Source organism: Helianthus annuus, chromosome 9, assembly GCF_002127325.2.
Source record: "Helianthus annuus cultivar XRQ/B chromosome 9, HanXRQr2.0-SUNRISE, whole genome shotgun sequence".
Lineage (NCBI taxonomy): Eukaryota > Viridiplantae > Streptophyta > Magnoliopsida > Asterales > Asteraceae > Helianthus > Helianthus annuus.
Window position 1 is genome coordinate 105,276,745 of NC_035441.2, and position 12,655 is coordinate 105,289,399.

Consider the following 12,655-nt stretch of genomic DNA (forward strand, 5'->3'; position numbering starts at 1 on the left):
CACACATATGGGCAAGTGCACCCATCGTGGACGTAGTATAGTGTTGGTAAGATACCGAGGTCGTCCAAGGACACAAGAGCTTTTAGTACCGGTTTATCCTCAACGTCTAATCAAATCAAAAAGTTAGAAAAATGTTTTAAACTAAGAAAAATAAAAACTAACTAAATGCTGAAAAAAATAAAATAAAAACAGATAGACAAGATGAATCACTTGGATCCGACACGTGTATTAGTATAACCTTTGATTATTTTCGCACTTTTGCACTTGTTTAAGAGATTATCTTAGTTATTGTAGTAGGCCCCTCTTTTGAAGGCGACGTTACCCTCAACCCAGTAGTTTGAGTCAGCAAGGATACAATCCTAAAGGGTTGGATTATTGAAAGATAATGAATTAAGTTATTAATGCAAATTATGGTAGGCCCCGCTTTTGGCGGTGACGTTACCCTCGGCTAAGTAGTCTGAGTCAGCAGGGATACAGTCCTAAATAGCCGGGTTATAGTATTAATAGTAGTTAACTTATGAGGGGGTCAAAGAGTTTGGATCCCCGCCATCCAATACCTATGGGCATTGAAGGAGATCCTACTAAATTTGACCCAGGTCCCAAGCAGGACCTCTAAACGCTGAACAAGGGCAAGACCCTTACCAAACCGTTCCCTTAACCCCCGACCAGGTAGCCAACATATCTCCATATAGACCGTGGAGATATGAATGGTGAAAATCTTTTATTTTATATAGACAGTAAAATAATGCCAAGACACCACGGACAAACGATAAGGAAAGATCACCTTCAACATAAGTAACTAGTTATTAAAGTCATTAATACAAAACCAAATAAAAAGTGCAAAAGATTAAAAATAAAAAGTATTATACTAAACACTTGTCTTCACCAAGTGATGTAAGAGACTTAGGCAAACATGGCCTTGATTGTCAAGAACTCTTACGATCAATCTTGGATCCCGAGACGACTCACACACTCTACGATGGACAATGGATGATGGTGGTGGATGATGGTGTTATGGTGGTGGTGGGTGGTGGATGAGGTGTGAGAGAGGTGGTGTGCCAAGGGATGAGAGAGAATGAAGCCAAGCTCCTCTATTTATAGGCTGAACAGAAGGCTGGACACGGCCCCGTGTCCGCTGGACACGGCCCCGTGCCCGTCTGACATTATCTCACTTCATTAATTGTAATTGCGAATTACAATTAATGCGCCTGTTGTACTTTCACCACGCCCCCGTGCTCGCTGGACACGGCCCCGTGGTGGGCAATGGAAGCTTCTACTGGTTTGTCTTTTCTGCTGCTTCCTGGGCACGCCCCCGTGTTCGCTGGACACGGGGCGTGTTCAGACTCTGTTTCTTCTCCTTTGCCTTGGGAGGTGCCGTTGAGGGTCCGGGCAGTCCACTTTTTGTTCCTTTTCTTGTATTTTATGGTAGAATTAGTTGTCTTTTTGCTTCTTTTGTGATTTTGAGCTCATTTCATCCTGAAAATACAAAAGGAAGACAAAAACACTCTTTTTCCAACATTAGTACTTAAAAAGGGTTAGTTTTATGCCTTAATTGATGTGATTTATATGTTGCATTTTACACACATCAAATACCCCCACACTTGAACTTTTGCTTGTCCTCAAGCAAAACTCTTTAAATGTGGCTTACACTCCCAAATGGAATAGGTAGAAGAGAAGTTTTTTAGCTTGTCCTAGAGTGTCGGGAATCCAAGGTTTTTATAGGTTTTATTTTTTATTTATTTACAATCCTATTCGTTATGATTTATTTTGAACTTTTCATAAGATGAATTACTTAATTGGGCATAGCATGCCTTATTAAAATTCCATTTATATACAAGTTCACATACCTCACGGGAGATCACTCAACACTCGGCCGAAGGTGTATATTTTAGTGAATCACTCGAGAGCGGCACGGAACTTACGTCTTCCATAGGCTTGCCAAGCAATCAATCCTCCTCCTTTTTAACTTTTTACCTTTGTAAGTATCAAGAGGACTTTTTGGGTGAAGGCTTGGGTTTAAAGGTGGGTGGTTGGTTAGTGGTTAGTAAAAAGGGCGAAAATCGTAACAAGCGTCGGTTTTCGTGAAGTACCTTGTTTTTAGTGACTTTTTATTTTGAAGTATTTCTCCAAACAAGCTTTTATAGCTTTTGTTTGTTTTTGACTTCATCATCATTTTTTTTTTATCGTCACATAAAAAGGTGATGTTTACGAAAAAGCGGACTTGTTACTAAAAAAAAATAAATAAAAAGGTTTTTGGTGGGTAAAAAGGGTTTTGGGGTAATGAAATGAAAGGTTTAGGCTCAAAGGGGCTATCTAGGGGGATTTTGGGTAGTAAAAAAAAATGAAAAATAATGGTTTTGAAAGAAAAAATGGTTAGTCCTAATGCCTCCATCATTTACTTACTTGGGTTTAAGTTGGTAAGGACCGGGAATGTATCGTCGTGGCAAGTTCTAGATTTGTAAGGACCGAGCGGCTATTCACACAAGAAACGAAAAATGAGCATTTAATCTAAATATGTGTATTTTTATGCTCAATAAAGGCTCAAAACTCACTTTTGTGGGAATGGGTTTTTAATGTGACCAAGCATATATAATCGAATTTTAAACTAGACTTGTTATACCGTTTCATAATTTTCTTATGTTGGTTCCTTTTTTATCACGACGCTATCGGTTGTAAACTTGTAAAAATATAACCTTTTTAGAACTTGTTATTCCCAACTTAAACTAAGACAAGTAAATAAAAAAAACGAAAAAGTTTTTGAAAAAAATTTGGGGTGTTTAGCGGTTCCAATAGAGTTTTGTGTAAGGCTTGTGTTTAGGATTTTGCAAAATTTCAAGGTTTTAGCATCCCCCCCACACTTAAATTACACATTGTCCTCAATGTGTCCAAAAATAATGTTTTTGGTTGATTAGAATGTATAAAAGTGGGTTAAAAAGCAAAGATTTATGTTACTGGCATCCTGGACACGGCCCCGTGTTCACCGGGCACGGCCCCGTGGTCAAGTGTCAGTAACAAAAATTACAGAATTGAAACAGAAGCCTGGACACGGGGGCGTGTCCGCTGAACACGGCCCGTGTCCAGTTACCTGAACTAGGTGATTTTCTGCAGGGGCTCAGCACGGGGCCGTGTTGGTTGGGCACGGCCCGTGTTGAGCCTTCTGTGATGGAGATTTTTGTCGGGTTGCTCTGTTCTTCGTGCATGGTTCCATTTTTCTCGTTCCCTTTTTCATCCACTACCACCATGAGTGTGTTTTATTCTGCAAAAACTAAAAGATTAAATTAAACTAAACTAAGGATAGATCCGTGGAATGCCTCCGTGGTGCGCCACGTTTATAAGGGTCCTTGGCTAGACCCGATTCCTGGTTATATATCTTCTGAGTGGAGTGCCTTGCTTCCCAAGTTACACCGTCAGAGAGCGGCATCCAAGCTTGAATCAATAACCTTCATGTAATTGACTGGGTCGTCGTCCTCTATTTTCTTCCCAACTCCGAACTTCACCTCATCGTCCCCATACCTCAAAGTCAGTGTCCCGTCATTCATGTCTACCACTGCTTGTGCTGTGGCAAGGAAGGGTCTCCCTAGGATAAGGGGGACCTCGGTGTCTTCCTCCATGTCGAGTATGACAAAGTCAACTGGATAAACGAATCTGCTTACCCTTACCAAGACATTCTCGATGACACCTTGTGGGAACTTGACTGATCGATCAGCGAGTTGTATGCTTATTTTTGTAGGGCTCGTGGTTCCCAAGCCAAGCCTTTTGAACATCGATGAGGGCATGAGGTTAATGCTAGCCCCTAAGTCGGCCAAGGCATTGCGAACGGGTGATTCCCCTATTGAGCATGGAATCGTGAAACTTCCGGGATCGATTTTCTTTTGGGGTAGTTTATTGAGTACGAGGGCAGAGCATTCTTCGCCTAAATTAACTAATTGCAAATTTTCAATTTTCTTTTTATGTGTAAGGAAGTCCCTCATAAATTTAGAATATTTGGGCATTTGGGTTAGGACTTCGATAAAAGGAATATTGACATGCAACTGTTTTAACAGACTTTCGAATTTTGCGAACTGCTCATTGGTCTTTTGACGAATTAACCTACCGGGGTACGGAACTCGAGGAGCCTTGGTAGGCTCTGGTGATGGGGGAGAGTTCTTTTCTTGCAGATGTGTTGGCATTGTTTCTTCCGTTGGTGGAGGTACTTCTGCAGGCCCAACGGTGCGGTTTCGTAGTGTGATGAGGTGAACTTGCGCCTTTGGGTTTGTTTCGGTATTGCTAGGTAATGCGCCTTGCGGTCTCTCGGAAAAATTTTGTGCTAGTTGATTTATTTGTTTTTCTATGTTTTGAATGCTAGCTTGTTGATTCCTAAAATTAGATTCTAATTGTAGAAATCTCTCCGAGTTTTTCTTATCAGTGTCGGAGACGAGGCGAGATATAGTATCTTCGAGCCTTTCTCGTCCACCTTGTTGTTGAGTGAAATTTTGTGACTCATTTCTTGATTGCTGAAAGTTTGTTCGTTGGGTTTGTTGGTTACTACTATTGCCGGTTTCCCTCCAACCAAGGTTTGGGTGGTTTCGCCATCCTTGGTTGTAAGTTCCCGTTGGAGGACCCGACGGCCTAGGTCTATTATCAATGTAGTTTACCATTTCTTGCTGATCGTCCGTTTCTTTCATGCAACTCCAATTTTCATGTGACCCACCACACCCTTCACAAGCCATAACCGAGACTGTTTTTGTCATTTCTAATTTTTTTATTTTTGAAGAAAGGGCCTCGATTTGGGCTTGTAAAGAGGTGCTTTCGTCGACCTTATGGGCGCCCGGGGCGATAGACTTATTTCCCCGGGGAGTGTGCCATTGAAAATTGGTTTGAGCAATTTCCTCAATCTGATTATATATTTCGTGTGGGCGTCGATTACCTAAAAGTCCCCCGGAGCTAGAATCAAGTGTCTGCCTAGTGTGTGGCAACAATCCATTGTAGAAAGTGGATACTTGTTGCCATATTGCGAGGCCGTGATGGAGACACTTGCGTAATAGCTCCTTGAACCTTTCCCATGTTTCATATAAGGATTCCCCGTCCTCTTGTGAGTATGTATTAATTTCAGCCATTAATTTAGCAGTTTTAGAAGGAGGGAAATACTTATATAGAAACTTTTGGGCTATTTCATCCCAGGTGTTTACCGATCCAGCTGGGAGGGTGTTGAGCCAAGCTTTCGCTCGGTCTTTTAGTGAGAATGGAAACATACGGAGGCGGATGGCGTCGTTTGATGCTCCATTGATCCGAAAGGTATCACATATTTCTAAGAAATTAGTTATATGTAGATGAGGATCCTCGTCCGCAAGCCCGTGGAAGGTTGCGGAGTTTTGGAGCATTTGTATCAAATGCGGTCGAAGTTCGAAGTTATTGGCTTCGACATTCGGAGCATTGATAGCGGCGCCTAGATTACCTACGGTGGGCCGTAGATAATCCATAAGGGTACGTTGGTCCGCCATTGGGGGTGGATCACCCGAAACCTTCTCTTGGTTTTTGGCTTTTAACCTTTTTCTGAGAAAGCGTTCGGGTTCTTCTAGCGGTTCCTTTATGTCTTTATTGGAACTGGAGCTCATACACTATGTGAGGATGGCGTCGGGTTCCAAGTCCTGCAATAAAAACAGAAAAGAATGTTGGTCAGAAGGTTCACCACGGCCCCGTGTTGAGCGAACACGGCCCCGTGGTCGGAATTACAGTGATTGTTTTTCAGATCCCAGTTACTGGAAGTTGGACACGGCCCAGTGTTGCACCGGCACGGCCCCGTGGTCAGCCTTCTGTAACTTGAGAAACAAAAACTGCCAGTAACGTTGCTGAGCACGGCCCGTGTCCGACCAGGCACGGCCCCGTGCTGAGCTCTGCAGAAGCTGAAAATCTAAGAAAAATCCTAAAAAATTAAAGAAAAATAAAAATATGATTAGGCCATTGATTCCTAACTTTCTTAAAATCCTTGTGTCCCCGGCAACGGCGCCAAAAACTTGATGCGCGTGAAGTGTAGTATTATTTTTTATGAGTATTTAAGCCCTTTTTACACTTTTAGCCAAGTTTTAAATTTATAAAACACGATATTCACTAACACTAAACACACATATGGGAAAGTGCACCCATCGTGGACGTAGTATAGTGTTGGTAAGATACCGAGGTCGTCCAAGGACACAAGAGCTTTTAGTACCGGTTTATCCTCAACGTCTAATCAAATCAAAAAGTTAGAAAAATGTTTTAAACTAAGAAAAATAAAAACTAACTAAATGCTGAAAAAAATAAAATAAAAACAGATAGACAAGATGAATCACTTGGATCCGACACGTGTATTAGTATAACCTTTGATTATTTTCGCACTTTTGCACTTGTTTAAGAGATTATCTTAGTTATTGTAGTAGGCCCCTCTTTTGAAGGCGACGTTACCCTCAACCCAGTAGTTTGAGTCAGCAAGGATACAATCCTAAAGGGTTGGATTATTGAAAGATAATGAATTAAGTTATTAATGCAAATTATGGTAGGCCCCGCTTTTGGCGGTGACGTTACCCTCGGCTAAGTAGTCTGAGTCAGCAGGGATACAGTCCTAAATAGCCGGGTTATAGTATTAATAGTAGTTAACTTATGAGGAGGTCAAAGAGTTTGGATCCCCGCCATCCAATACCTATGGGCATTGAAGGAGATCCTACTAAATTTGACCCAGGTCCCAAGCAGGACCTCTAAACGCTGAACAAGGGCAAGACCCTTACCAAACCGTTCCCTTAACCCCCGACCAGGTAGCCAACATATCTCCATATAGACCGTGGAGATATGAATGGTGAAAATCTTTTATTTTATATAGACAGTAAAATAATGCCAAGACACCACGGACAAACGATAAGGAAAGATCACCTTCAACATAAGTAACTAGTTATTAAAGTCATTAATACAAAACCAAATAAAAAGTGCAAAAGATTAAAAATAAAAAGTATTATACTAAACACTTGTCTTCACCAAGTGATGTAAGAGACTTAGGCAAACATGGCCTTGATTGTCAAGAACTCTTACGATCAATCTTGGATCCCGAGACGACTCACACACTCTACGATGGACAATGGATGATGGTGGTGGATGATGGTGTTATGGTGGTGGTGGGTGGTGGATGAGGTGTGAGAGAGGTGGTGTGCCAAGGGATGAGAGAGAATGAAGCCAAGCTCCTCTATTTATAGGCTGAACAGAAGGCTGGACACGGCCCCGTGTCCGCTGGACACGACCCCGTGCCCGTCTGACATTCTCTCACTTCATTAATTGTAATTGCGAATTACAATTAATGCGCCTGCTGTACTTTCACCACGCCCCCGTGCTCGCTGGACACGGCCCCGTGGTGGGCAATGGAAGCTTCTACTGGTTTGTCTTTTCTGCTGCTTCCTGGGCACGCCCCCGTGTTCGCTGGACACGGGGCGTGTTCAGACTCTGTTTCTTCTCCTTTGCCTTGGGAGGTGCCGTTGAGGGTCCGGGCAGTCCACTTTTTGTTCCTTTTCTTGTATTTTATGGTAGAATTAGTTGTCTTTTTGCTTCTTTTGTGATTTTGAGCTCATTTCATCCTGAAAATACAAAAGGAAGACAAAAACACTCTTTTTCCAACATTAGTACTTAAAAAGGGTTAGTTTTATGCCTTAATTGATGTGATTTATATGTTTCATTTTACACACATCAATAGCATTGCCGTGAACAAAGCAGAAAATCCTAGAACAATCCAACCAGCAACACCAGACCCCAAGAAGCCAGCAACCAAAAGAGCTTATACATAATATCGTTCAGTCGAACTATACTATACGTCTGGTAAATGCCGTAAAATTAAATTTAAATTAAAAAAGCTGGTAGCGCACTGGTTGGGCTATAAACAGCAAAAACTATACATCATACCGTTCAGTCGAACATAAAATTTCAAATCGAATGTTATATTTGATGATTTACGTTTGTATGTTTTTTTTGGACCCCTTCAATGTTAATTTAGACCCAAAGTTTACAAATAAGATTTTCAAGGGTTTTAATCTGCATTTACAATGTGGGCTCTATTTTTTTTTATTTTAGTTTTTATTTTGTGGATTTTCAATTATTATGTTTCAACTAATACTAACCAAAAGGGTTTCATTTCATTAATAGACTCTGACAAGAAGGCAAAGCTCCCAGCATAACCAACGCATGTAAAAGAACAACAAGCTTTTGGAACAACCTTTTGGAAAACCGAAGACTAAAAAATGACTTTTGCTAACGTACAAAAATACAGGTCCTAAAGTACAGTATTACAAGACCTGCCTTCTATGGGGAAAACAAGACAAGAAGATTGCCTTTTGTAAAAACTTCAGTGTCAACTAACGTATGTAGTATAACCCCAGTTTGTAGCTGTTAGGTAGTACCTCCTATGGGGAAAATATGACACAAAGACGGCCTTTTGTAACAACTTTAACGCCGCCTAATGAATTTAATATAACCCCAGTATGTAGTTTTATAATTCTCTCACTTAAAATCATATAACTATATATAGTGTATGCATTAAAACCGTCAACAACCATATTTCCGCCGACTATAAACAACCTAAAGGTTGCCGCTGCAACGCGCGACATCTGGCACCATCCTAGTTTTTATAATAATATATAGCTTTTTGTTTTTCTTTTATTTAATATATTATAATATAGGTAAAGGATCCTGTAAAAAGTGCTCAAAGTGTAAGAAATAATCTGGTGTTGACATGTGTCCATCAATGATATTAATGAATAAGGGTAATAATATAATTTACTCCTAATGGTAGTTAGAGTCAATTAAAGGAAATGATATCATGTGTTAACTATTTTAGGAGAATTTTAGGAAACATATTTGTTTTTACGATTTTATACATCTGATTGTTTTATCTTCTTCATCATCTTTTAATCGCAACATCTTTTAATCATATATCTCCAGATGTTTAAAACACCACGCCATGAACAACGTCTCCAGATAAAACACCATGACTTGAATCATAGTCATGGTGTTTTAAAATCTGGGAATGTTTTGTATTGATTGTCCAGATGTTAATACACCATGGATGTAATCACAATACAATGTTTTTTGAATTCCAGATAAAACACCATGACTTGAATCATAGTCAATGTCTCCAGACGTTTAAAACACCACGCCATGAACAATGTCTTCAGATGTTTAGAACACCATGCCATGAACAATGTCTCCAGATAAAACACCATGACTTGAATCATAGTCATGGTGTTTTAAAATCTGGGAATGTTTTGTATTGATTGTCCAGATGTTAAAACACCATGGATGTAATCACAATACAATGTTTTCTGGATTCCAGATAAAACACCATATGACTTGAATCATAGTCAATTTATCCAGATGTTTTAAAACACCACGCCATGAATCTGATTACAGTTCTTCTAAATGTAAAACACCACGCCTTGAATCTTACATAAAACAAAGAGGCTTCCGATTTAGATCTTGGTCATTAATTCCGATATTTAAGGAAAAAGAAGTGAATGTAGGTGTTTTTGGTTGTGTAGGATACAGTTACCATATTTGAAACATTGAAAAGGACACTATTGCCCTTCAATTTTACATAAGGTTCCTCTAACTAAAACACAATTTACATTTTTATACCCTATTGATCTCAACCATTAGATCAAATATCCAATGGTTTAAAACACTTCTTATCCTTATTACATTTTAAACACTTTTTACAATATCCCTACCCTTATAATATAATAGTTTATTCTTATATGTACTTTTAATAAAATATTTTTAATTTTTCCCCTTTTTTAAAACAATATATTCCCTATACCATTTTCTAATAATTCTTTTTTCCTTTTTTAGAACATATATTAATTTATCGATTGATTAATTTGATACTTTTTTTAATAATTTACATTTATAGCTTTATTCTAAAAACTTAAGTACGTAGTTGTGCTTAAAATTTTCCTCGACATTCTGTTATAAGTTTTGTTAAAAACAAAGTTGTATTCTAAATAAAGTATTTATTTATTATCATAAAACGATACGATAATAAACTAAACCGTTCTAATGGTTTGACTTTCTAAACAACATGCTTTATTTTTAAATCACGTTTGTTTTATATTATTATTTGCTCGGTTTCGCCGCAACGTGCGACGTTAAAAAACTAGTTATTATTATTATTATTATTGTTATTATTATTATTATTATTATTATTATTATTATTATTATTATTATTATTATTATTATTATCGTTTTTAATAACCCACCACCGTCATTCATCTCCGCCGTCACACGACACCACCTCCGCCGCCACCCACGGGCGACACCACTACCGAAACAGCCACCGCCGTGACTATTGTCGCAGCCGCCATGTACTACCCCTCCTTATACACTGCCTCCGCCCTTGCTCTGCAGAGACATCATCTTGAACCTTAACTGTTCTACCTAATGATTAAAGGGCTATTTGTCTTAAATTGGTCTTTAAAGTAAAATTGGATGCCAATGGTAATGTACACAAGTATAAGGCAAGATTGGTTGCTAGAGGGAAGCATAAAAACACAGAATATATTATGAAGATACATTTTCTCCAATGATTCAGTTAGAAAAAAAAAAATTGTGTTGTGCTTACTTGGAAGCTCAAATGGTTGGAACTTACATCAGTATGATGTTAAAGTCTGTTTTTTAATTGGTCTCAATGAAGAAGTCTATGTCACTGTGTCCCCTGGATTTTAATTTCAAGGTATCAACGCATATAAACGTGCATGACAGGCTATTATTGGATGATGGTGCACATGCAACAGATGTATACAAATTTAGGAGTCTTGTTGATGGCTTGATCAACCTAACAGATGTATACAAATTTAGGAAAGATGTACAACTACGTTTCTATTGTTACAACCAGTCTTTTTAAGCAAGCATCAAGATTATTCACCGATAGAGTAAACACACTACCCACAGACATTGGGTTCCTGAACAGTTCTGTTACCTGTATGTACGTGGACTTACGTTTACCAGACTTTGAATTACCAAGGGATGTTAAAGTTAAATCAAATTTCAACTTTTTTTTTTTTTAAGATAAATTGTTTTTTATATATAAAATATTGGCCGAGTTACATCAATATCGCAGGTAAGCGAGCAACAAGCTGTGCCGCTACCCCTTTCTGAATAGCAAACCCTAGCCTTTAGCAAAAGAATGAGCAGGAGGGCCTAGTCTTTAGCAAAAATAATGGTAGTTAGTTTAGTTTCTGTTCTTACGTTTGCAATAATGAGTGTGTTCAATTGTGTGTGATACTCCAACATATCATATAAACAAAATCAAGGTTGGTTTGGATTTAGTAGAAAAAGATATTTTTCTATGATAGTTAAAAGGTGTAGTTGAAAGCCTAAGACAAATTAAAAAAACTGTTTTACCATTACACATGTTTACACATGTTCATAGTATGACCAGATTAACACCTGCAGGAGACCTTGGTATAAGCTACCTCTTTGCAGAAAATCCAGAACGTTCCTCTTCTTTTAAAAAGTCCTTTGGAGATTCACTTTTGTGCCACGCTTACTCGACCATGATACCCCAAGATTTGGAATAGCTTGAGGTGCTCATTGAAGGTAGCTAGCATCATGCATTACTTTCATTCTCCTTATGATCGGGGGTAAACCAAAGTGGCTGCAAAAAAGCAAAAAACCATTACATTTTTCCACTACAAAAAAAAAAAAAAAAAAAAAAAAACCCGATTTTGGCACCGTTTTTATACCATTAAATGAACTTCTTAATTGGACATAACATAAATGTTGATACATATTATGTGGACGCGACTCGATTCAGTGCGACTCGGTTCGACTCGGTTAGGTTCGGCTCAAGCCCGACGTCACGAAATTCCTCCGTTGTGCGCCCCAGAGTTCGACACTCGAAGCAAGGAGCGTCGCAAGCTAACATCACCATGACATCATCATGATGATGTCATAAACTTTTGACAAAATACAAGTTTCTAATGAAACTGCTATATATGTCATCGAATATATGAAGCTTATTGGGCCTCCATTAGACTCAATAGATTTGGGCTTACATCATGTTTAGTTTGAGCCTGACTTGACGAAGGTTCCATTGAATGACGAAGATTGATTTTGGAACATGTATGAAGAAGGTTCCATTGTTCGTCAAAGATAAAAGTGACGAAGGTTACAACCTTCGTCACATGTGAAGCTTCGTCATCAACCTTCGTCGCACATGTGAAGGTTCGCCGTCCACTTCAGTATATAAACAGCAGACTGAAGTCACAGATTGAGGGTGCAACTCTGAATAGATTTGAGAGCGAACACACTGTAACACACAAACACTAAGAGTTTACAGAGACCATTTGTAAACATTGCTTTGTAACCGTTTTCTAGATTAATACAATGGAGTGTTAATCGGTGAATCTCGTGTTTGTCGTTTTTGTGTTCGTAACTTGGTTTAACTTACCCGTTTGGATTCCGCACTTTCGGGTTTGTCGGAAAACAGGGAATAGAGGTTACTCGATCCTCCGGGTGGACCTACAATTGGTATCAGAGCTTTGGCTCGATTCCTTGTTTAAACCAAGTCGATTTTTCTCGTGTTTTGATAGATTTTGAAAGTGTATTTCAGTTTATGTTCTTGATTGAAAATCATTTTTCTGAAAAACTCTTTTTCAAAACCTTGAAA

At 38.9% G+C, this 12,655-nt stretch overlaps 1 non-coding gene across 1 annotated transcript; it reads left to right on the plus strand.

The window, feature by feature from the left end:
* The first annotated feature begins 4,995 nt into the window (after nt 1-4,995).
* LOC118482508 lies at nt 4,996-5,102 on the plus strand. Its single transcript, XR_004868542.1, has one exon. It is a non-coding gene; the product is annotated as a small nucleolar RNA R71 (small nucleolar RNA).
* The last annotated feature ends 7,553 nt before the right edge of the window (nt 5,103-12,655 follow it).